General features: G+C 35.2%; 1 protein-coding gene across 40 annotated transcripts in view; it reads right to left on the bottom strand.

Annotated features, from left to right (window-relative positions):
- Positions 1–22,609, bottom strand: part of PTPRD (protein tyrosine phosphatase receptor type D) — a 2,308,100-nt gene that overhangs the window by 777,038 nt on the left and 1,508,453 nt on the right. The gene's annotated exons all lie outside the window — the stretch shown is intronic.

Here is a 22,609-nt window from a genome sequence, read left to right as displayed (position 1 = left end):
TGTTGGGAAAACTGGCTAGCTATATGCAGAAAACTGAAACTGGACCTCTTCTTTATACCTAATACAAAAATTAACTAAAGATGGATTAAAGACTTCAATGTAAGACCCCTAACTATAAATCTCCTAGAAGAAAACCTAGGCAATACCATTCAGGACATAGGCATGGGCAAATACTTCATGACTAAAACATCAAAGCAATAGCAACAAAAGCCAAAATTGACAGATGGGATCTCATTAAGCTAAAGAGCTTTTGCACAGCAAAAGAAACTATCATCAGAGTGAACAGGCAACCTACAGAATGGGAGAAAATTTTTGCAATCTATCCATCTGACAAAGGGCTAATATCCAGAACGTATAAGGAACTTAAACAAATTTACAGGAAAAAAAATAAACAACCTCATTAAAAGTGGGCTAAAGATTTGAACAGACACTTCTCAAAAGAAGACATTTATGTGGCCAAAAAACATATGAAAAAAAGCTCATCATCACTGGTTATTACAGTAATGCAAATCAAAACCACAACAAGACACCATCTCACACCAGTTAGAATGGTGATCATTAAGAAGTCAGGAAACAACAGATGCTAGAGAGGATGTGGAGAAATAGGAACACTTTTACACTGTTGGTGGGAGTGTAAATTAGTTCAATCATTGTGGAAGACAGTGTGGCAATTCCTCGAGGACTTAGAACCAGAAATACCATTTGACCCAGCCATCCCATTTCTGGGTATATACCCAAAGGATTATAAATCATTCTACTATAAAGACACATGCACACGTATGTTTATTGCAGCACTATTCACAATAGCAAAGACTTGGAACCAAGCCAAATGCCCATCAATGATAGACTGGATAAAGAAAATGTGGCACATTTACACCATGGAATACTATGCAGCCATGAAAAAGGATGAGTTCATGTCCTTTGCAGGGACATGGATGAAGCTAGAAACCATCATCCTCAGCAAACTAATACAGGAACAGAAAACCAAACACCGCATGTTCTCACTCATAAGTGGGAGTTGAACAATGAGAACACATGGACACAAGGAGGGGAACATCACACACACCAGGGCCTGTCAGGGGTTGGGGGTCTAGGGAGGGATAGTATTAGGGGAAATAACTATTGCAGATGACAGGTTGATGGGTGCAGCAAACCACCAGGGCATGTGTATACCTATGTAACAAACCTGCATGTTTTGCGCATGTATCCCAGAATTAAAGTATAATAATAGTAAAAAAGTTCCCACTGACACACATTTCTGGGAGCCAAAGTCAATGTATTTAAAGGATACTGTAAATGAATGGGATCTGAGAGTGTTATTTTTAAGCAGAGGTAATGTACTGGCCTTTGTCCCTAATAATGGTAGTAAAAATATACTCCAAATGACACACACTATAGCAAAATGTGGGCAAGGTGCTTGGAGAAGGACACTTGAAAGAGCAAGAGTAGATTGCTTCACAGCTCAAGGACTGTTGTTTTGATCTCTCATCAAAAGAGCCATCCAAACAGATCTCTACATTTATCAAAATATCAACATTTTATTTTCTCTAATGTTTAAATATTTCTTAGCCACTCTCTCATATGTATTTTTAAGACTATAAAATGAAGAAAACTTTTCATCAACCATTTTTAGCACAGAGAGGGAAAGATTATTTTTCCCTGAAAAAGATTGCTTTAAAACTTCTATCTTTGCTACTGTATAGTTAAGCACAAAAGGAGATATTGATTATAATGTATGATTCTGTAATTTTATCATTATTTCATTACAAAACAATTTTTGTGGCTGCTCACAAGCCTGATAAATATATATTTAGTGATTTTTTTGGTCAACACTTAAAGTGACTTTCTCTTTCTGTCATTTTAATGGCATTGTGATAAAAAGATAAAGACTGAAAAGAAAGATAGACACAAGAACATATCACCTTTTAATTATTTTATAACTACCTATTTAGGATTCCTAGAATAAATATTCTACTTTAACCATTAAGTGTGAACATTTTATAATAATTACTTCCTTCTCTCTCAGAGAAAATGTTGTTTTTTGCCAAGGAAAATCTACAGCATGCAAATTCTACTTTCAAGACGTGAATAGTGCATATGTAAGCTTTGACGGGTACTAATGGACATTTCTTCCTATTTTTGACCCTTAGGGTGAAAATAACAGCTCCTTATTATTTTTCACGAAGAATAAGATCCATTTCCAAACACTGTAGAAACTCAGGGCTTTTTTTCCCTCTTATAAATAGACAAATAAATGGTCACATTAGCACTTATACTTCATTGTGAGCCAAGGACATTTTTAAAATGTCACTACTCAGGGTTAATGCTCTTTTTTTTTTTGACATTTGGCCTTCAGATTTTTCTGCTTAATTGTCTGTTTGCCACCTCATTGCCATATACAGGGTCAAATGCATCTCTTTCCTTTCACATTGCCATAAGATATAAAGTCCAAATGTTTTAAATGTTTTATATATTGTGTACTACCAGACCTTTCCAAGCTCTATATTAATTTAAACAGTAAGCTGCTCACTTTTTAGCAGATGCTTGTGGTTTTGCTTTCTCCACCAGTGAAAACATTTTGGGCTAGCCTTACAAAAGTGAATACATATGCAACTTACACATATAATTTACTGATATATAGGGAAGTAAATAAATTTTCAAGGTGATTCTGTTAATGATTAACTAACTCACATAACTTGGACTTAAATTTTCTTTTTCAGTAAGGATCACTTCCAGAACGGCACCAAATTGAATTGAAGTGTGACCTCTATATATTTTTCACTAAAGACGACTTATGAAAATATTCTAAATCTATGGGTATAGAATACTGAACCTCTTTCTGACTGGTACTATTCATTGAGACTAATTCATTGAGAGTGAGAAGCATAGTAGTTTTAGTTTTGATATGGAGATGTTTGGTTTAATCTAGAACCCATGCTGTTCATTATGGGTAGCCTATTGTGTCATGCCACACTTTGGGACAGTTACTGGGGGAAATGAAGAGAAAAGCTGTCCCTCTTAAGAAGGCTAGGAGCCTAAAGACTCATTTGTGTCTCACATCACCCTTTATATACTGATTTGCTTGTTTCCCACATTGGATTATTATCACCTTTATAAACCATTATAAGCCCTAGATTGGATTCTCAATTCTTGGCTGCCTTTTCAATCATTTAGCCACAACCATCTTGTCCTCACCCCTCCCTGCAGCTGTGGAAAGTGGGCTTAAATTGTTCCTAGGAAATATAGGTGGCTGAATTCTGTACATCAGGATGCCATTCCCTTGGTCCCAGCTGAAGTGACTAACAATGGACATCTATTTTAAGCGGATAATATTTGGGCTGGATAAAAGCATCTGGTGTGGCTTGGGCAAATGCTTTTTTAAAATGTGAACAAAGATGACTGGTTAGGTGAGTCACAGACTTCTGGGGAATTGGGCCAGTGAAACAAAAAAGTTGACCATAGCAAGCTGAAACTAAGAGATACAAAGGAATGATAGTGTGTAGGTACCATACAATAGCAAAAGCCGAAGAAACAGATGCCATGGGGAAGAGAAGAAAAGAGAAATAATGAAAAACAGTCATCATGGCTGAAGTGATATACAGAGTGACACACACAAGCTGAATTTTCCTAATTATGTCAGAGCTCTAATTCTTGCTCCTAGAAAAGCAAATACACACACACAAAACAAACACACACAAAAAACTGATTTCCATTGTCTCTGAGTTGGCTTTTTTTTCTCTCTTGGATTTTTCTCTCTGTTGTTTTTCCAACATTACTTAAGGTAAACATAGTAAGTCCTCTAAAATATTTTATTACTATAAATGTGTGAAACATCTACAGATTTCCCCAGTTACCAAAGCAGAGATTTGGTCCTTGGCCCTGAAGAGTTGGTGTTTTCATAGTCAGAAATAGAATGTGCATAGATGAATGTAATAGAGAAGATAAATCACAAATAATAAACTTATAATTATACCTATTACCCATGTGTGACCATTTTTCAGTGGTTTACCGATAAGTTCAAGAAAGAGAAAAACTGTGAGAAGGTCCGGAAGGCAGCCACTATACTCCTGCATAGTGAAGAGGCATTGTCCTTCCATAAAGAAATTTAGGTGGCATTTCAAGGAGGAAAAAGAACCAAGAACCAGGATTGAAATATGAGAAACATATACAGAAGTGTTTCCAAGGAAAATACAGAGAATTCTGAGTGCCAGATAAGTTACTTACATTGTGCTAGAGTTCATCACATACATAATCTCACTTAACCTTATGGAAAACATGGGGAAGTGAATATCCCAAACTACCAAAATAAGAAAGTCAAGGCTCAGGGAGCTTGTAGTAATTTTTCAAAAGTTAAATTTTAAATTCAAAGTCATTATTTTCTGGCTTTAAAATCCACATTCCTTACATTTTCACAATATGCCTGCTCTTCACTCAACACAATCGCTTGATGTCAAATAGAACATAATAATCTTATTTTCCACCAGAGCCCTAAACTCTTTTTTTTTTTTCTTTTTTGAGACAGAGTCTCACTCTGTTGCCTAGGCTAGAGTGCAGTGGCATTAGCTCACTGAAACCTCCACCTTCCGGGTTCAAGAGATTCTCTTGCCCCAGCCTCCTGAGTAGCTGGAATTACAAGCGTGCACCACCATGCCTGGCTGATTTTTGTATTTTTAGTAGACACGGGGTTTCACCAAGTTGTCCAGGCTGGTCTCGAACTCCTGACCTGAAGTGATCTGCTCACCTCAGCCTTCCAAAGTGCTAGGATTACAGGCGTGAGCCACTGCACCCGGCCAGAGCCCTAAACTTTTGATTCTTGTGTCCTCATTCTTCCTTTGAACCTGCCAGAAAAGAAAGTTCTTCTAAATTTTAAAAGCTGTTAAGGAAGGGACCATCCTGAACTAATAAAATGAAATCTGGGCCGGGTGTGGTGGCTCACGCCTGTGATCCCAGTGCTTTGGGAGGCCGAGGCGGCTGGATCACCTGAGGTTGAGACCAGCCTGACCAACATGGTGAAACCCCGTCTCTACAAAAAATATAAAAATTAGCTGGGCATGGTGGCAGGCACCTATAATCCCAGCTACTCGGGAGGCTGAGGCATGAGATTTGTTTGAACCCAGGAGGTCGGGGTTGCAGTGAGCTGAGATTGTGCCACTGCACTCCAGCCTGGGCGACAGAGTGAGACTTAGTATCAGAAAAAAAAAAAAAAAAAAAAAAAAAAGAAGCCTGGCTTGCAGTAGATGGTCACAAAGGACCTTCATACTTTACAAATATTAACACAGAGTACTCCAAATTAGCCCTGGATATTCAAATAGAGCCTTGCCTAGCTTGCTGAGATTGCAGAAGACAAAGGTTTTCTTAGTATTTGCGGAGGCTCTGAAAGAACTTATGTCTGTGAGCTCTGGAGTCAGTGTCTGGATTTGAAACCTGACCCTGTCACTTCATAGCTGTAGTTTAGCAAGTTACTTAATGTTTGTAGTCTCTGTTTCCTCAATATGTTATAATAGGTAATTATAGATTTTCTGTATTAAATGAGTAAATATTGTAAAACACCTAGGACTGTGCCAGAACAATGATAAGCACTCAATAAATGTGAGCTATTTTGAAGGGACCACAAGGGTTTTTCACTCAACATTACTCCTATTTTTACCCCCTAGTAAAAAGAAGGTCTTTCTCAAATAATTTGTGACTTGCTAAAAAAGTTAACAAAACCCTTTAATGTGGCTGTGTTTAAGTGTGTGTGTGTGTTGAGTGGGGTGGCGTATGTAAGATATTCTTGCGTTGAAGGACTTGACACAGTTGACAGCTATCTTACTTTTAAAAGGGCCTTCTGTAAATGTTTAGAGAATAAATATTTTAGGCCTTATGAGCCATAGTCACAAATAATAGGTAAAGAAATAAGTGTGTTCTAATAATACTTTATTGGCAAAAACAGGCAGTGGGCCAGATTTGGTCCAAGGTCTACAGTTTGCTGACTGCTACTATGGGCACAATGCTCAAATAATGAGTATGTAGCTGGGACAATTGCTCCCCAGATTCAGTATGAATATTAATATTTGATCTGCGGCAGGCCATTTAACCTTTCTGACCAAAGTTTTTCATTCATGAGTTAGAATAAATGCTCCATGAAGCTTCTTTATGACTCTACCAACTCGTAGTATGCAAGGGCCTACAAATTGATCCCATGTAGCAAAACTATCACTATTCTATTAAGGTTCCTAAACTTTCCTCTATTTCTTCTAAATAAAATCCTGCTTGCCTATTTAGGTTCTCCTCTCCAATTTTTCCTGACTGATGATTTTGAGATTTTATAATGCAGAGTAAGAACGAAGGGTTGGTGTAGAAGGGTAATGTCAACATACTTGTCAGGGCTGGGGAAAATAGTTTTGTGAAGGTTTCCAAAGTAAGAAATAAGGAAACATCTATAATATGTGGGGAAAGCAGAAGGTAAAAAAAGTAGTAATGCTATGCCATATTTACTCCTTTCACTGTGTTTGAAAAATGAAAAGAGACAAGTTTATTTTGAAACCTTTTCCAGTTTTTATTTTTTATTGATACATAATGTTTGTACATATTTATGGGGTATATGTGATATTTTGATACATGCATACATGTGTAATGATCAAATTCAGGTATTTATGATATTCATCACATTGAACATTTATTCCTTTGCATTGGGAACATTTTAAATATTCCCTTCTAGCTATTTTGAAATATACAATATATTGTTGTTAACTACAGTCACCTTACTGTGCTATTGAACACTGGAATTCCTATGTTGTATGTTTGTACCCATTAACCTACCTCTCTTCATCTCCCTGGCCCTCCATACCCTTCTCAGCCTCTGGTAGCAATCATTCTATTCTCTACCTCTATAAGGTACATTTTTTTAGCCCCCACATATAAGTGAGAACACGCAATATTTGTCTGTCTGTGCCTGGCTTATTTCAATTAACATAATGACCTCCAGTTCCATCTATATTGGTGCAAATGACAGGATTTATTATTTTTTGATGGTTGAAGATTATTGAATTGCTTTTTATTGTGAGCTGTGTGTCTTTAATCAGAACATCATTCTGAGATTGTACCACATGGGTAATGGCTTGTTAGATATTATATATTTATAATCATTCTAGTATTTCCACAGATTGAGTAGTGAATATGTTAGCGTTATTAGGTCTTCAGTGGCCATTATTGCAATTTTTATAAGCCTATTTTTGGATGAAGGGCAGAAGCTTCAGATAACAATAATAGTTGGCAGCCTGGCACTTTCATACAAACTTAAAAAACATTTTCATCTTCCTAAGTGAGGTAAAACTAATGATGACTCTTGAACAAAGACAATGTCCTTACTCAAAACATCAGTGATTTCAAGTTGCATCCTCTTTAGCTGAGTTGCTGCATTCTTGAAATAACTCTTAATGACATCTCAATGATATCTTGTTCCATTGACAATGATGACAGGTTAAAAATTTCTTTAAATAGCTGCGTATTTTTCTGGAACTGTACATTTCTGTAAATCTCCAATCACCTTATGACTCTGGTTCTTACTAAAGTTTTATTCCTTTAAAAAATACCTTGTTAGTCTTGCAGATTGTTTCCCAAGACTTCAGTAGGCTTATAGGAATTCTAGGTAGCTTCAATATGGACATTTGTCCTACAGCAATTAGTAATAGTCCCCATTTCCAGTATCAACTCTTAAAACTCCTTTTCATAGTAATAAGCCTATTCAGCACTTTGGACAGTGCCTAACACACTCAGTAAGTATTTGTGGAATGAGAAGTAAGTGAACAGTCACAGAGAATGACTTGGACATATATCTGCCTGTAACAAGTACTATATTTGCTAAAATTCCCAATCACAAGGAAACTAAACAAAACCTAATAGAACCAGCCAATATAGTAAAGTCTGTACTCCATTGAAGAATTGAACTTTCAGATTGAGGCAAATGGGATACTGTTTACTCTCAGGTTTCATCTAGGTACTATTACCATCATGCTTAAAACTCAATTGGGTTTTGTGTTGAGTGTGGGAATAAGACCTTCGAAAACCTAATTAACAAAAAATTCTTATCTCACTAATGTCACCTTCTATCTGCCAGGATTAGACAATGGTTTTTAAGTGTCTCTGCCGTTTTCTTTTTTCTCAGTTTATCTTTGGGGTTCTTCTCCAGAGAGAAAGTCATGCCACTTTAGAAGATTCACTCTTAAACTTTCATTTGACATGGTGAAGGTTTATAATGTACTGGATGGTAATAAAACACTAGGCTCACTATTGTTACCAACATGCTACTGTTAACTCATTTTCATGTTCTCTTCTTAGAAATAATGCACCATTTTCAAATGTTAAACATATTGTCTATTATAGGGCAAAGTTCTCTACAGATAATACTACTGGAAACTAAAGTAGACACAGATATTGAATAGGTGATTCTTCATTCATGACTGTATCCTGGTACTGATTTCTATACCAAGGTATTTATAAAGGTATGCTGTTTTCATTTCTTCTTCAACTGATTCATATTATTATTGTTATAAATATCACATGCAGTAAACATATTAATGGTAAATAATTGAATATTCACAGATTGAGGAACAGCTACTATATTACTCTTATGCTTCATGGACAAGGGAAGTGTATTCATAAAGTGAATAAATAAGATGTGATTTACAAATTAAGTGTAATAGTTATTCTACTCACTTATAACATATGAAAAAGTTATGACTTGAAAAGTTATTCTATTCACTTATAACATATGAAAAAGTTATGACTTTAAAATATGACTTGAAAATTTGTCTATTTGGGACAAATCCACAGTTGACTGAAATAGACAGTGGATCTGAAACCACTATCATTTAAGATATATAAACTTAATAAACATCTATTGTGTTCATGTTATGTGCAATGTGCTTTAAATATAAAGATGATTAACAGTGTAGAAATTTAGAAAGACAAATAAAAAATTATGATCATCAACCATACCAATAATTTCATCATGTGTAAATGTTCTAAACACACAAATTAAAATACATAAATTTTCAGATTTTATTTAAAAAAACCCAATACTCTATTATATGCTATTGACAAGAAACCCGCTGTAAATACATGGACATAGCTAGGTTCAAATGAAAAGTACAAAAGAAACTAATGCAGTACAAAAGAAAATGCAAACACCAATCAAAAAAAGCAGAAACGGCTATACTAAAATAAAGTAGGCTTCAGAACAGGGATATGGAGGGACATTGCATAGTGATAAATGGGCTAATCAACCTAGAACACATAACAATCTTAAATATATATACATCTAACAACGGAACTTCCAAATACTAGAAACACAAACTAATAGAACTAAAAGGAGAATTAAGCAAATCCATAATTATAGTTAGAGGCTTCAAAATTCTTTGCTCAGCAATTGATAAAACAATTAAACTGAAAATCAGTAATGACACAGGAAATACGAATAACACTAGTAGTCAACTTGACGTAATTAGTATTGATAGAACCCTCTATCCAATAACGGCAGACTACGTAGTTTATTCAAATGCCCAAGAAATATTCACCATGATAAACCATATTCCAGGCCATAAAACAAGTCTTACAAAATTTAAGAGAATTAAAATTATGTAAATAATGTTTTCTGGCTATAACATATTCAAGCAGAAATTAGTAATAAACAATCTAGAAAATTCCCCAATATCTGGAAATTAAATAACACAGAACTTTCTAAGTAATTCATGGGTAAAAAGGCAAGTCACATGGGAAATTATAAGCATTTTTAATTTTATAAAATTAAAAACACAACCTGTTAAAATTTGGGTGGGGGGGCGGATGTAGCTAAACAGGCATATAGAGGAAAATTTATAGCATTAACTGCTTCTATTAGAAAAGGAAAAAGTTCTCAAGTTAATGATCTAACCTTCTATTTAAGAAACTAGAAAGGGAAGAGCAAGCAGAAGGAAGAAAATAAAGAGCGGACATAAATAATATGAAAAACAGAAATACAATACAGAAGGCAATGAAACAAAAAACAGTTCTATAAAAAGATCAGTAAAATTGATAAACTTCTAGCCAGAGTGCCCAAGTAGAAAGAAAAAAAAAAGGCACAACATCAAGAATGAAAAGGGATATAGGACCTCAATACAGATATTAAAAATGTAATAAGAGAATATTAAGCTCAACTTTATTAACATACATAAGTTCAACAACTTAAATGAAATGGAATAATTATTTTTAAGAAACAAAGTACCAATGCTCACTCAAGTGGAAATGGTCACCTGAATAGTCCTACATTAATTAAATGAATTGAATTTGAAGTTGAAGTCTTCAAGCAAAGAAAACGTTAGAAAGTCATTACGTGAGAAAGACACATGCACACGCATATTTATAGCAGCCACAACTCTCAATTGCAAAGGTTTGGAACCAACCTAAGTGTCCATCAACCAATGAGTGGATAAATAATATATATAAGACATCGATTGCCACTCAGCCATAAAAAGGAACCAAATAGTGTATTTTGCAGCAGCTTGGATGGAGCTGGAGATGATTATTCTAAGGGAAATAACTCAGGAAAGGAAAACCAAAAATCGTATGTTCCCACTTATAAGTGGGAGCTAAGCTAGGAGGACACAAAGGCATAAGAATGATATAACAGACTTTGGGGACTTATGGTTGGGGGAAAGTTGGGAGGGACTGAAGGATCAAACACTACATAGTGGGTACAGTGTACACTGCTCAGGTGACAAGTGCACCAAAATCTCAGAAATCACCATGGAAGAACTTATCCATGTAATAAAAAACCACCTGTACACCAAAAACTATTGGAATAAAAAATTAAAATAAAGAAAGAAAACTTTAGGCCCAGATGGCTTCCCTAATAAATTTCATAAAATATTTAACGACAACAAACAATGACAACAACAACATACAATTTCCATACAAACTATTACAAAAAGCAGAAGAGGAGGGAAAACTTTACGAGGCTAGCATTATCCTGACACCCAAATCAGGCAAAGACATCACAGGAAAATATATCTGTAAACCAGTGTCCTTCATGATCATAGATGCACAAATTCTCAAAAAACTAATAGCAAATCAAATCTAGCAAATAGACAAAAGTGATAATACTTCATGACCAAATGGAGATTATCTCAAGAATGTCTAGCCCAACATTTGAAAAATCAACCAACAACTGATATCAACATCCATTCATGGTAAAAACTTGCAGCAAGATAGGCATTAAAAAACATGCTTGCTAATAGGTGGTAATTATATATATTAAAAAAACCCTATAGCTAATTTCACACTTAATGTTTAAAAACGGAAGGTTTTCTTCCTAAAATCAGGAACAAGGCAAGAGGTCTGTTTTCACCACTCCCACCCAACATACTGCAAGTCTTAGCTTGTATAACAACAGCACAACAACTATAATAAAAGGCATACAAATAGAAAGAAAAAAATAAAATGACCTTTATTCACAGCCAATGTGACTGTCTACATAGAAAATCTGAAGAAATCTATAAAAAGGCTATTTGAAGTAGGGTTGCAGAATACAAAGTCAACATACAAAAATCAAATGTATTTAAGTTGTTTCAATGTCAATTTTCTCCAGATTGAGCTGTGGAATCAACACATTTCTAGTATATTAAAAATATATATCTGTTGACAGGCAGGGCCTTAGGAAGTCTCCTGGGACTTGTCTTGAACTCTTGGCCTCAAGTAATCCTCCTGCCTCAGTCACCCAAAGTGTTGGAATTATAGATGAGCCACCACACCTGGTTTGGAGAGTCTTTAATACACTGCATGTAGGAATGTAGATTGGGAGAACCATTATGGAAAACAGTATGGAGGTTTCAAAATAAATTAAAAATAGAACTACCATATGACTCAGTAATCCCTCTTCTGAGCATATACCCAAAGGAAATAAATCATCACTTTGTTAAGATATTTTCATTCCCATGTTCCTTGCAGTATTGTTCTCAATAGCCAAGATATGGAAACAACCTGTCCATTGATGAACAAATGGATTAAAAACCCCTGTGGTACATATATACAATGGAATATTATTCAGTCCCACAAAAGAACGAGATCTTGCCATTTGCCATAACAAAGATAACCTTGGAGGATATTAGGCTAAGTGAAATAAGCCAGACTCAGAAAGAAAATATTGCATTATTCTACCTATACATGGAACAAAAAAAAATGCATTTCAAATACACAGAGCTAGAGAACAACAGGAAATGGGGAGATGTGGGTCAAAGGATACAAAGTAGCAGATATGTAGGATGACCAAGTCTAGAGATTTCATGTGCAACATGAGGACTATAGGTAATAAAATTGTATTTGACATGAGATTCATGCCAAATGAGTAGATTTCAGCCACCGTTGCCACAAAATGGATAACTGTGAGTTGCTGGATATGTTAATCTGCTTCAATATAGTAATCTTTTTACTATCTATAAGTATCCCATACCATCATGTTGTAGACCTTAAATATACACAATACAATTTATCAAAGCAAACAAACAAAAGTCCCCAAGAAACAATTGCCAATCTCACAAATGGAATGCGACATTTTGGTTAAACTCCAGCACTGAAAATTATTTCCAAGCATTAATTTGTACACTGATTAGACATTTTTGTGTCCCATGACTCTTTTTACAATTAGATGTTAACTTGTAGAAAACTATATAAGATATAGATTATATTTTCAGGTGAAGACATAGATGATTTCTTTTTTTAAAAATATTTTATTTTGACATAATTTCAAGGTTACATAGAGATTATCAGAATAGAACAAATAATACTCATATATCCTTTACCAAGATGATATAGATACAGATGAATCACAATAGTTTCAGTCTAATTGCCTTTAGAACAGTAAACATATTTCAATTAAATTAGCAAAAAAGTATTATGATTATGTGTTGTGCTAAAGTAAATGAGGTTTATATAATGCTATGGAGACTTCGTGAATGAGGCCATAATTGGCATGTAGGACTGCACGTCAGGGATGCCTTCACTGTAAGATGATATCTGAGGTACACTTTGATGAGTGAGGTCACCAAGGACCTCCCAAATGTTGAAGTCACTGCTTTTATCTCCCCTACCCCCTAAGTTTTGTGTTGCATTTCATATTTCTGAAAATATTATTAATCAGCTTGAACTAAACAGCAACACTTGAAATTCAGGTGCTTTATCATCAAAATACACATTTCACTCTTCTGTTGAAACATCAGTATATAAGGCAACATTTGGTTTGCATACACGCAGGGCAACAGTTAGCTGGATCTAAGCAGGGGCTGATTCCTAGGCATAAGAGGCATACTCTCTGATTTGCAAGCATAGCAGGCATTATGTTTTCTTGATCCCTGCATGTGGGCGAAGGACTTGAGAAAATCTGTCCTGAAAACAAATGCAGTATCAGCACTATAATTAGGAGATTCTGGTTGGGGCCTAAAGCAAAGGTTTTGGGGTACTAAACCTCATACTCATGAATTAAGCTAAGGACTGGAGGAAGGGTTTAAAGAGGCCACAGGTTAGTAGAACACCATGGCTCTTTTTTTTTTTTTTTTTCTTTTTCTTTTGAGATGGAGTCTCGCTCTGTCATCCAGGCTGGAATGCAGTGGCGCAATCTCAGCTCACTGCAAGCTCTGCCTCCTGGATTCAAGCCATTCTCCTTCCTCAGCCTCCCAAGCAGCTGGGACTACAGGCACCTGCCACCACGCCCGGCTAATTTTTTTTGTATTTTTAGTAGAGACAGGGTTTCACCGTGTCAGCCACGATGGTCTCAATCTCTTGACCTCGTGATCTGCCCGCCTCGGCCTCCCAAAGTGCTAGGATACCATGGCTCTTCATGCAATCAAGTGCAAATCCTCTCTGAAGGAAATTGTTGGGAGACAATTCTCTATGGGTCTCATGTTTCTACAGATCTTGTGAGCAGAAGACCTGTCTTTGTTACGAACTATTTTTCAAGGATGCTTGTATAGTGAAGAGCCTTGAAAGATAGAGATGGTGTTTTCCTAAGGAGTAAACATTGGGTTTGTGTACTATCCAATACAATAAAGATGTTTCCCTTTGGCTCGTCTGGCAGGCATGCTTGCTGACCATCATAAAAGATCCAGAGAGGGACCTGGAATTGGGATGTGATAACTCAGTGGTCAAGGGATTTTGTTTATTAGAAGTGGTTTAATTTTTTAACAATATTAACATATTTATATATAATCAAAGTAAATATATTTATATGGATTTTGTGTAATTATAAAAAATTAGCAAATGTTAATTAACCATGTATCACCTCAAATCACACACATTAATGATGATTCTTGCTCCAAAAAGTGCATTTCTTTCTTTTTCCCCAAATTCCAGTGTGCTCTCTTGCCTCCTATTTTTGACTCCTATTCTTTTGTCCATAAATAGATTTATTATTTTCAGTATCATTTTTGTTGTTGTTGTTTCCTGGGCTGAAGTGCAGTGGTGTGATGTTGGCTCACTGCAGCCTCCGTCTACTGGGTTCAAGTGATTCTCCTGCCTCAGCCTTCCAAGTAGCTGGGACTACAGGCATGCACCACCACACCTGGCTAATTTTTAGTAGAGACAGGGTTTCACCATGTTGGCCAGTCTGGTCTCGAACTCCTGACCTCAAATGATCCACCAGCCTCAGCCTCCCAAAGTGCTGGGATTATAGGCATGAGCCACCATGCCTGGCCTGTTATTTCTTTTTAGTTATTATTTACATTTATTATTATTACAATTTGAGTGTCTGTAATATAATCTGCAAAGTTACTAATGATGAAAAGAATAATCATTACAATTATGTTTATCATGTACCCATTGACTTATATAAACTCTTGGCAACTATGTGGATCTTACACGCTATTGGAGAAAATACAAATGGATACAACATTTTGGGGAAAAATTAGGTATATTTTGTAAAATTCATCATTTGTATGTATTACAAGGCAGAAATTCTATTCCTAGAGAGACTCTTACACATGTTCACCAGGAGAATTACATGAACATATTCACAGTGGTATTGTCTATATTTGTAAAATTCTGAAAACAACTGTGATATCTCTAGATAAAGAAATGAATATATACATTGTGGTACAGTCACATTACTGAGTATTTATGTGACAGTGAAAAAGAAAAAATGTGGTCTGATAAAATTGAATGGGTAATTCTTGGAAACACAATATTGATTGGAAAAAGCAAGTGAGTACAATGACATTTTGATAAGAATTTTATAAAAATGAAAATAAAATTGTGCATATGTTTACAAATGTGATAAAACCTTTAAAAAGACAATACAGTGGTAAACACAGAGCAGGCCATGTACACATTTATTAGCAACAGGTGATGGGAGAGGTAAAAAGCTATCCACGTAGATTAAAACTATGTTGGTGATATTCTAGTTCTTCAGTTGGGTGATGGTTCATGATTATTCAATTTCTTATTTGTCTCATTATCTATAAATATATACAGAAAGAATGTGTCTCTCACATGTGTCAAAATATTACACACTAAAAATGGAATATACGAAACTGCCTTGTGTATTGCTAATCATGTTTGTCTTGAATAAGTGTCTATGGACTGTATCAGTCTTAGGATTTAGAGATTATTTTACAAGGCGATACTTTTTATGCCTGCCTGGGTGTGTTGCAGGTTTTGGAGGTAAGTAACATCATCTTCTTCAGTGTCAAAGCCCATATAACTATGTGCAAAGTAGGAGAACAATATCTACTTGAGTTACTACCGGGCAGGTAGCAGATATTTGCTTATAGGATGCATTTCTACAATTCTGTTTTTAAGAATAAAAATATTCCATACTAGGAAACTACATAGGTGTTACTGAAAGCGTCACGCTGTGTAATGGAAGTGAGGATTACTTTTTTATGGCCCATGGTTTCTATGAATAGAATTAACCAGACACCAATTATCACCTCATTGAAAGGATAAGTCACTGTGACATCTACAGCTGAGATCAAACTCATTGCTTTTGCAATGTGAATTAATTAGAGTTGGAGAGAGCTACACCGAAGGGTGAGGAAGCACTGCAGATTTGAAAAGTCTATATTTTAAGCAACTCAGGGGAAAATCTGTTCCAATTAGTGTGTGACGTTAATATGCAATGGTCTTATTTATATAAAAGTGCTTTAAAGAAATACTTCTAAAAGAAAACATTAAGAGTCATACAAAATATCCTCTTTTGTGATGATTATAATTAAAAGAATATAAAAATTCAGAAAGTAGATTATTTATTTATTTTTAACTGGCAAGCAGGCTCTACAGAATGGGGTATCTTTACTTGAAAGCATGTGTTCCTGGGTAGTGAATAAAGAGAGATAGTTGGCTTCTTACCATAATTCAAAAACATATCAGATAAATATGCCTACCAGCCTATTTGGACACAGCAGTAGGTATTACCATCTGCTCCCAAATATGCCTGCAACCCTGTAGCTCTTCCATTTTGGCATCAGAATTTATAGAAAAGAGCATGATGTCCTAAGATATACTGATTTCTGAGAAGTGCTTTGAAAATGTATTTGTAGTGACACAGAGTAGGGTAAATAGCTGGGTTTGATTCAAATGCTACTGTTTCTTTTGGGGAACACCACCCCCACATTTCTTCTTCTATGATGGAACAGGATGACATGACCCAGAAGACAATTCTGTTGGTATGATCAGGTAGACAGAACATTGTTCAAGAAGATGATAGCCACATTTATCATTTGTTTGTTTATACCAGAAAATGAAACAAAACAAAACAAAAATTTAATGACACAAACAGATGTAAGCATCTTTATAGGTAAAAGTCCTGAGTAAACAGTAGCCACATTCCGAAGGGAATGTTCCTGTCTCAGGAATATTTCTAGGCAGGTCCATTTCCACCTTCAAAATTATGTATTGAAAATCTTAGTATTAGAATCTAGATATAAAAATCTCACAGTGATGTAATATATAGTTCCTAATTTTAAGGAGTTCCTGATCTCATATTATATTATTAACATTGATTTCCAAATTCTCATTCATACTGTGTGTATAATCATATACAGAAATTTGATTGCTTAAGAATTTACAATGTGTAAATTGGATTTCATATAACTATAGATATTTTAATGTGAAAGCAGATTTATTTTGTTAATTTTTATCATACCTGATCACTTGGAAAGAATAAAGAAGATAAAACTGTTTAAAAATCAGCACATACAAGATGTAAATATGAAATCTGAACCAATTGGCCAATGTAAAACGAGAGAGAGAGAGAGAGAGAGTAGAGAGCAGGAGATCAGAAGCTTTAGCAAATGAACAATAATGATCAGCAAAACAAAACAAAACAAACCCAAAACAAACAAAAAAATGCTTATTATAGATACAAAAAAAGATCTTTCAGAAAGATCTGAGCTTTAATAGATGCTTAGGGATTCATTGCTGGAAGAAATTTGGGATATCAGGTAGGCAGTAGTTTCTTATTTTTAAGAAGACAGAACATTAATTATACACAGATGATGTTCTTGAATGAACAGTACGATTTTTCCGGCAGCTCTATAAAAATACACTTGTACAGATACGATTAGCATCCTCACCTCCCATGAAATCAAGAATGGGGATGGAAGGTGATTCTGAATATATTCTTGATGCATTAATGAGGTAGCAGAGCAGGGTGTGATGATAAAACCAAAGTGCTTGCTCAAGATTGTCATGACTGACATTTACAAAATAGGCAAACTAATAAGAGAATTATTATCTTTTGTAGCACCTGATTAAAAAAAGAATTCTCAAGCATTAAAAACCAAGTCATTATCCACAGACAACTTGAGGAGCTAAAGACTTGAGACATGATGTGTGCCTGTCACTTATGCATGTTACCCCACTGAGTTATTCCCAAATACCCATATGATTAACCCACATGTATAGTAATTGAGAATATTTTTACTTTAAAAAAAGATGTGGGAGAAAATTATTCCTTAATCATACATATAGAAAATCTTATTTCAATTATTCCAGAATTCTAGGATTACTTAAAATTTTAATCCATATTTTTTAAAAATTGACTATCCTGAGTTATTGATGTGAAGTAAATAATGATGCCTCTTGGCTATATTTGCATGGAATTTAAAAAACACACACAACTTTTTTGGAGTTAATTTGACTTAGTGCTTAACATAAATGATCAAAAATGGACCATCTGTCAAGATAAGAATATAACCAGTGCTTCATTGGTAAGCATATAGACTCTTCTTTTAAATGTAAATATTGGCTTCATCTTTTACGTAATTATTGAAGACAACAGTCAGAGATTTTATTTCATATGTTTTATAAATATCTAGGTTGTAGCTGCTACATTATTTTTAATAGCTTTTCATTTTTGAGAAAGAAAATACTCTTACAATAAGAGTATTTTCTGTCATCCATATATGAGGGCAAGAAAGAGGCAATTATGATGTGTCTATTCTCTTTTGAATTTACCATTCTATGGCCACCAACAGGTAGTGCCTGAGTAGGGGTGATGATCTAAACAGAAGAAAATGGCCAGTTTGAGCCATTGAACCAGAATCATGCTGCTGGAACTGTGGCTTCTTCCAAGTCATCCAAAGATAACTGCCAGCCAAGGGGGTAGAGAAAGGTGGCCTTCAGCCATTTGGCGTTCAGAAGCATGTAAGCCAGATTTGCTCCAACAGCCTAATCACCATCAATCAGAAAGATAACAACTCGCCCTCTCATTGAATTGGAGCTGAAAGATTCTCTTTCCCACCAGGGTGGCTGATTACATAGATAATTTAGCCCATGTGGAAAAACATTTACCAAAGACAACATTTTCTTAAATATACAGACTACAATTGTTTTACGATGTGATCATTCACGGAGGTTACTGTTATAAGTGACCCTGATTTCACTGTACAAATTAATATTTTCAGGAAATTAAACTGGTAGAGATTTTTTCTCAATTGTGAAACATGACACTCAGGAAAAAATAAGAAAACAAAAACAAGATAACAACAAAAGCAAAATTTGTGAATTGCTAGTTTCCAATAGAATGAATTAACGCTATAATTTGAGCAGAGTGATTTTGTTTTCTTGCAAATAGAAAACTAAAGCAGGTATTGATTTATTTGTGTCTTTGGTCAGTTTTTATGGTCTCTGTGTCTTTGGTACTGCATTGTCCTGGCTCTTATTTGTGGAAGCATGTAGTAATCAAACAGTTTTAAATTAAATTTTCTTTTTCAGTAGTGATTTTCCTATTTAGAACTTCCTAGCTCTTTTGTACTTGTCTTAACAGTGCTGGTATTCCAAGTTATAACTTTTTATTTGGGTGGGTTAGCCAATGTATTTTTTAAAAGTCTAATTAATATTATTTTCTAATATCTTACTTCCAGACACAATTTGAGAAAAAGGGATTAAAGAAACTCCTTTAGTCACCTAATGTCATTAGGAAATAGTTTTTGTTTGTTTTTTTTCCATTGCACCAACTTTACAGACAGCATAATGATACTTTATAAATGTCTCAAGCCAAACGTCTTTTTTAAAAAAGATCAGATCTCTGCTTGAGTTAGCATGAAAAAATTTTCGTAAGTAATTATGGAGTAAAACAAAATGTGGAATAAACAAGTAAATATATGATGAACTTATATATGTTAAATGAGAATGTATTATTTTAAAGAAAGCAATTGCTCACACTAGTTCTTGGTTTCAATGTTGTAAAAATCTAAAGAAAAAAATTTAGCATATCCTTTCCTTCTTTAGCGTATCCTTTGCTTCCATAAGAAACAAAAAATCAAAGAGGTGACAATAAACTTTCTCCAATTTTTGCAAGTACCTCACCTTTCCATTGAAAGTGAAGCAATTTGGCTGGGAATGGTGGCTCATGCCTGTAATACCAGCCCTTTTGGAGGCCAAGATGGGTGGGTAGCTTAAGCCCAGGAGTTTGAGACCAGCTTGGGCAACACAATGAAACCCTGTCTCTACAAAAAATACAAAAAATTAGCTGGGCATGGTGATGGGCACCTGTATTCCCAGATACCCTGGAGGCTGAGGTGAGAAGATCGCTGGAGCCTTGGGAGGCAGAGGTTGCAGCGAGCCAAGATGTTGCCACTGCACCCCAGCCTGGGCCATAGAGCAAGACCCTGTCTCAAAAAATTAATAAATAAATAAAAAAGATGAAGCAGTTCTTCTAAACACACAGTCATTTCTGTTTATAAATTGATTTTGATAATACCATTATCAAAAAGGACCATCAGATATAGCCTGGCTTGGCAAATTTTTCTGTATAGGACTGAATAGTAGATACTTTAGGCTTTGTGGGCTATCCAGTCTTTTGTGACTACTCAACTCTGCTGTTGTGGCATCAAAGCATTCAGACAATAGTAATCACATAAGTGTGGCTGTGTTCCAATAAAACTTCGTTGATGGGCACAAAAATTCAAAATTCATGTAATTTTCATGTATCATTCTTTTGAATTTTTTTCCCCAAACATATAAAAATGTAAAAATCATTTTTAGAATATGGGCTCTATAAAAACAGATAAGGTAAGTAGACAGGAAGATGGCTTTAGCCAACAGATAGTGTGCCAATTCCTGAGATGAATAATTAAGTCTTGGCTAACATATATACTCCATTCCTACTCAGGTAGGTGTTTTGTAAAGGCTGTTTAATGGTAATCAAATTTGCAAAACCGTTATTTCTAAAGATACTCAAGCCCACTGTAATTTTCACTGAATGCCAGTGCTGTCAGCTAAAACAAGTGCTGTAAGAACCATGTTGGACAGTATCTAACCTCATGAAACAGGAGCTTAAAGATAAGTTCTCATGATGAATTATATTGAATTACTTGGTGCTCAGTGTCTCTTTGTTTACTTCCTGCCTCGCTGATATTAAGCTATGCATTCATCCACCTAGTCATTTTGTCATTTCTTTGTTCATTCTATCGCTCCACATTCAATGCTAAGCACTTTCCTATGCACTCGGGAAACAGGGGAGTTCGACGTGATTCCTGAACTGCAAGAATTGATAATAGCCGCGAGTGAGACAAACAAACTGGTGGCTGGATTCCAGTGTGATAAGTGTGAGATAGGAAAAGATAATTGCCACAAAAGAGAACGGACGCTGTGCACAACACAGAAAGTAAAATGAAGACTTCAGAGAAACAAATCCGTTTAGGACATTAAAAGAAGAGAATTCTTCCTGCCAACAGCCTCAGATAATACATATCCTATTTATTTATGCAACATTGTAGCAATTTTCTGCATCTTTCACAGACAGAATTTTAGGGATGAAAGACATCCTAATAATAACTTCTTTGAATTCTCAAATTTTAACTGATGAGGAAAAAGTGGCCCTGAGAGAAGTGAGAAGTTCAAGGTCATCGAACTCTTGAGAGGTGGCCTTATTCAACTCCAAAGCTCTTCAGTGCCAACTCAGCATTGTTTTCACTAAGCCTTTCATACCTCTTCCATAGCTTTTCAATGATTATGCATTGTTGATTCTCTCTTTTCTATGCAGATTCTCTAAGTCAACTTTCAGAGCTCTTACCTTTTCTTCAGTGATTCCTTAATGACTATAGTTGATAAAAATTGAGAAAATGCAGTTGGAACTAATGCACAAAGGATGTTCCCTTTAAAAAATTTTCTGCTGATCTGAAGTAAAAACACAACTACCTCAGCTCTCAGACTCAGCATATTGTCTTCTTCATTCCAGGTTACTCCATAAATTGAAATTATCGTCATTTGTGGCTCTCACAAGATTAGAGGTGACTGAGTACTTCATCAACTAAGATCAGAATTTCCCATGGCACAAAACAAAACACTTGTATAATGATCTAGGAGAGTGGATTAAACATACTGAATGAGAGAGCTACACACTGAAAATGTTCAGGGGATTATCAGTTGAGCTTTTCAAATCCATTCAATGAAAGTGAAATTGATGTGGCTCTGCTTAAGTGTCAGTACCATTTTGGGGTCTGAACTTTTATATTTCTGACTTCCTGCTATTTTAACTTTAAAGAAAAGAATCCACACTCTTTACTTAGCTACGACTCCACCCAGTGCTCTTTTTGGTACATTCAGGGTTGGGAAGTGGAGGGAAGCATTCGACTTCCTAAGGCAGAATCTCTGTAGACCTGCAGGGTTTTAGAGTTATTGTGCTTTTCTCTAGGACATCATAATTAGAAAAGGGGGAGGGGGTCGACGGCTGAGATACCTGGAAGAATTTCCAAAGGTTGAACATGGCAACTACAACTACAACATAGCAAGAGCTTCATAGGAAACCTTACTCATCATTTTTGTTATCCACTTAGTGGGTCACTGTGTTATAGGGCTTCAGGTACATAGTTTCATTTAATCTATGTTGAATCCTATGAAATAGCCCCTATTCTCCCCATGCATCTCAGTCACATCTGCAGTGGAGGGAAGTACACAGGATTTGGAAATGAAGGTTATAATAATAATATCAATAATATTAATACAATAATAACAATAGGCATGTACCATTTGTGTTTTAGGGATTCTTATAAATATTAATACTTCATATGTTAATTGATTTAATCTTTCCAGCATCCATAAGAGTTATGATCCTCACTTTAAAATTATAAGCTATAGTTAAATATGCCTAAAGTTAATA

Source organism: Pan paniscus, chromosome 11, assembly GCF_029289425.2.
Source record: "Pan paniscus chromosome 11, NHGRI_mPanPan1-v2.0_pri, whole genome shotgun sequence".
NCBI lineage: Eukaryota > Metazoa > Chordata > Mammalia > Primates > Hominidae > Pan > Pan paniscus.
Note: the sequence above shows the minus strand (reverse complement) of the source record. Positions and strands in the feature narration are given on the sequence as shown.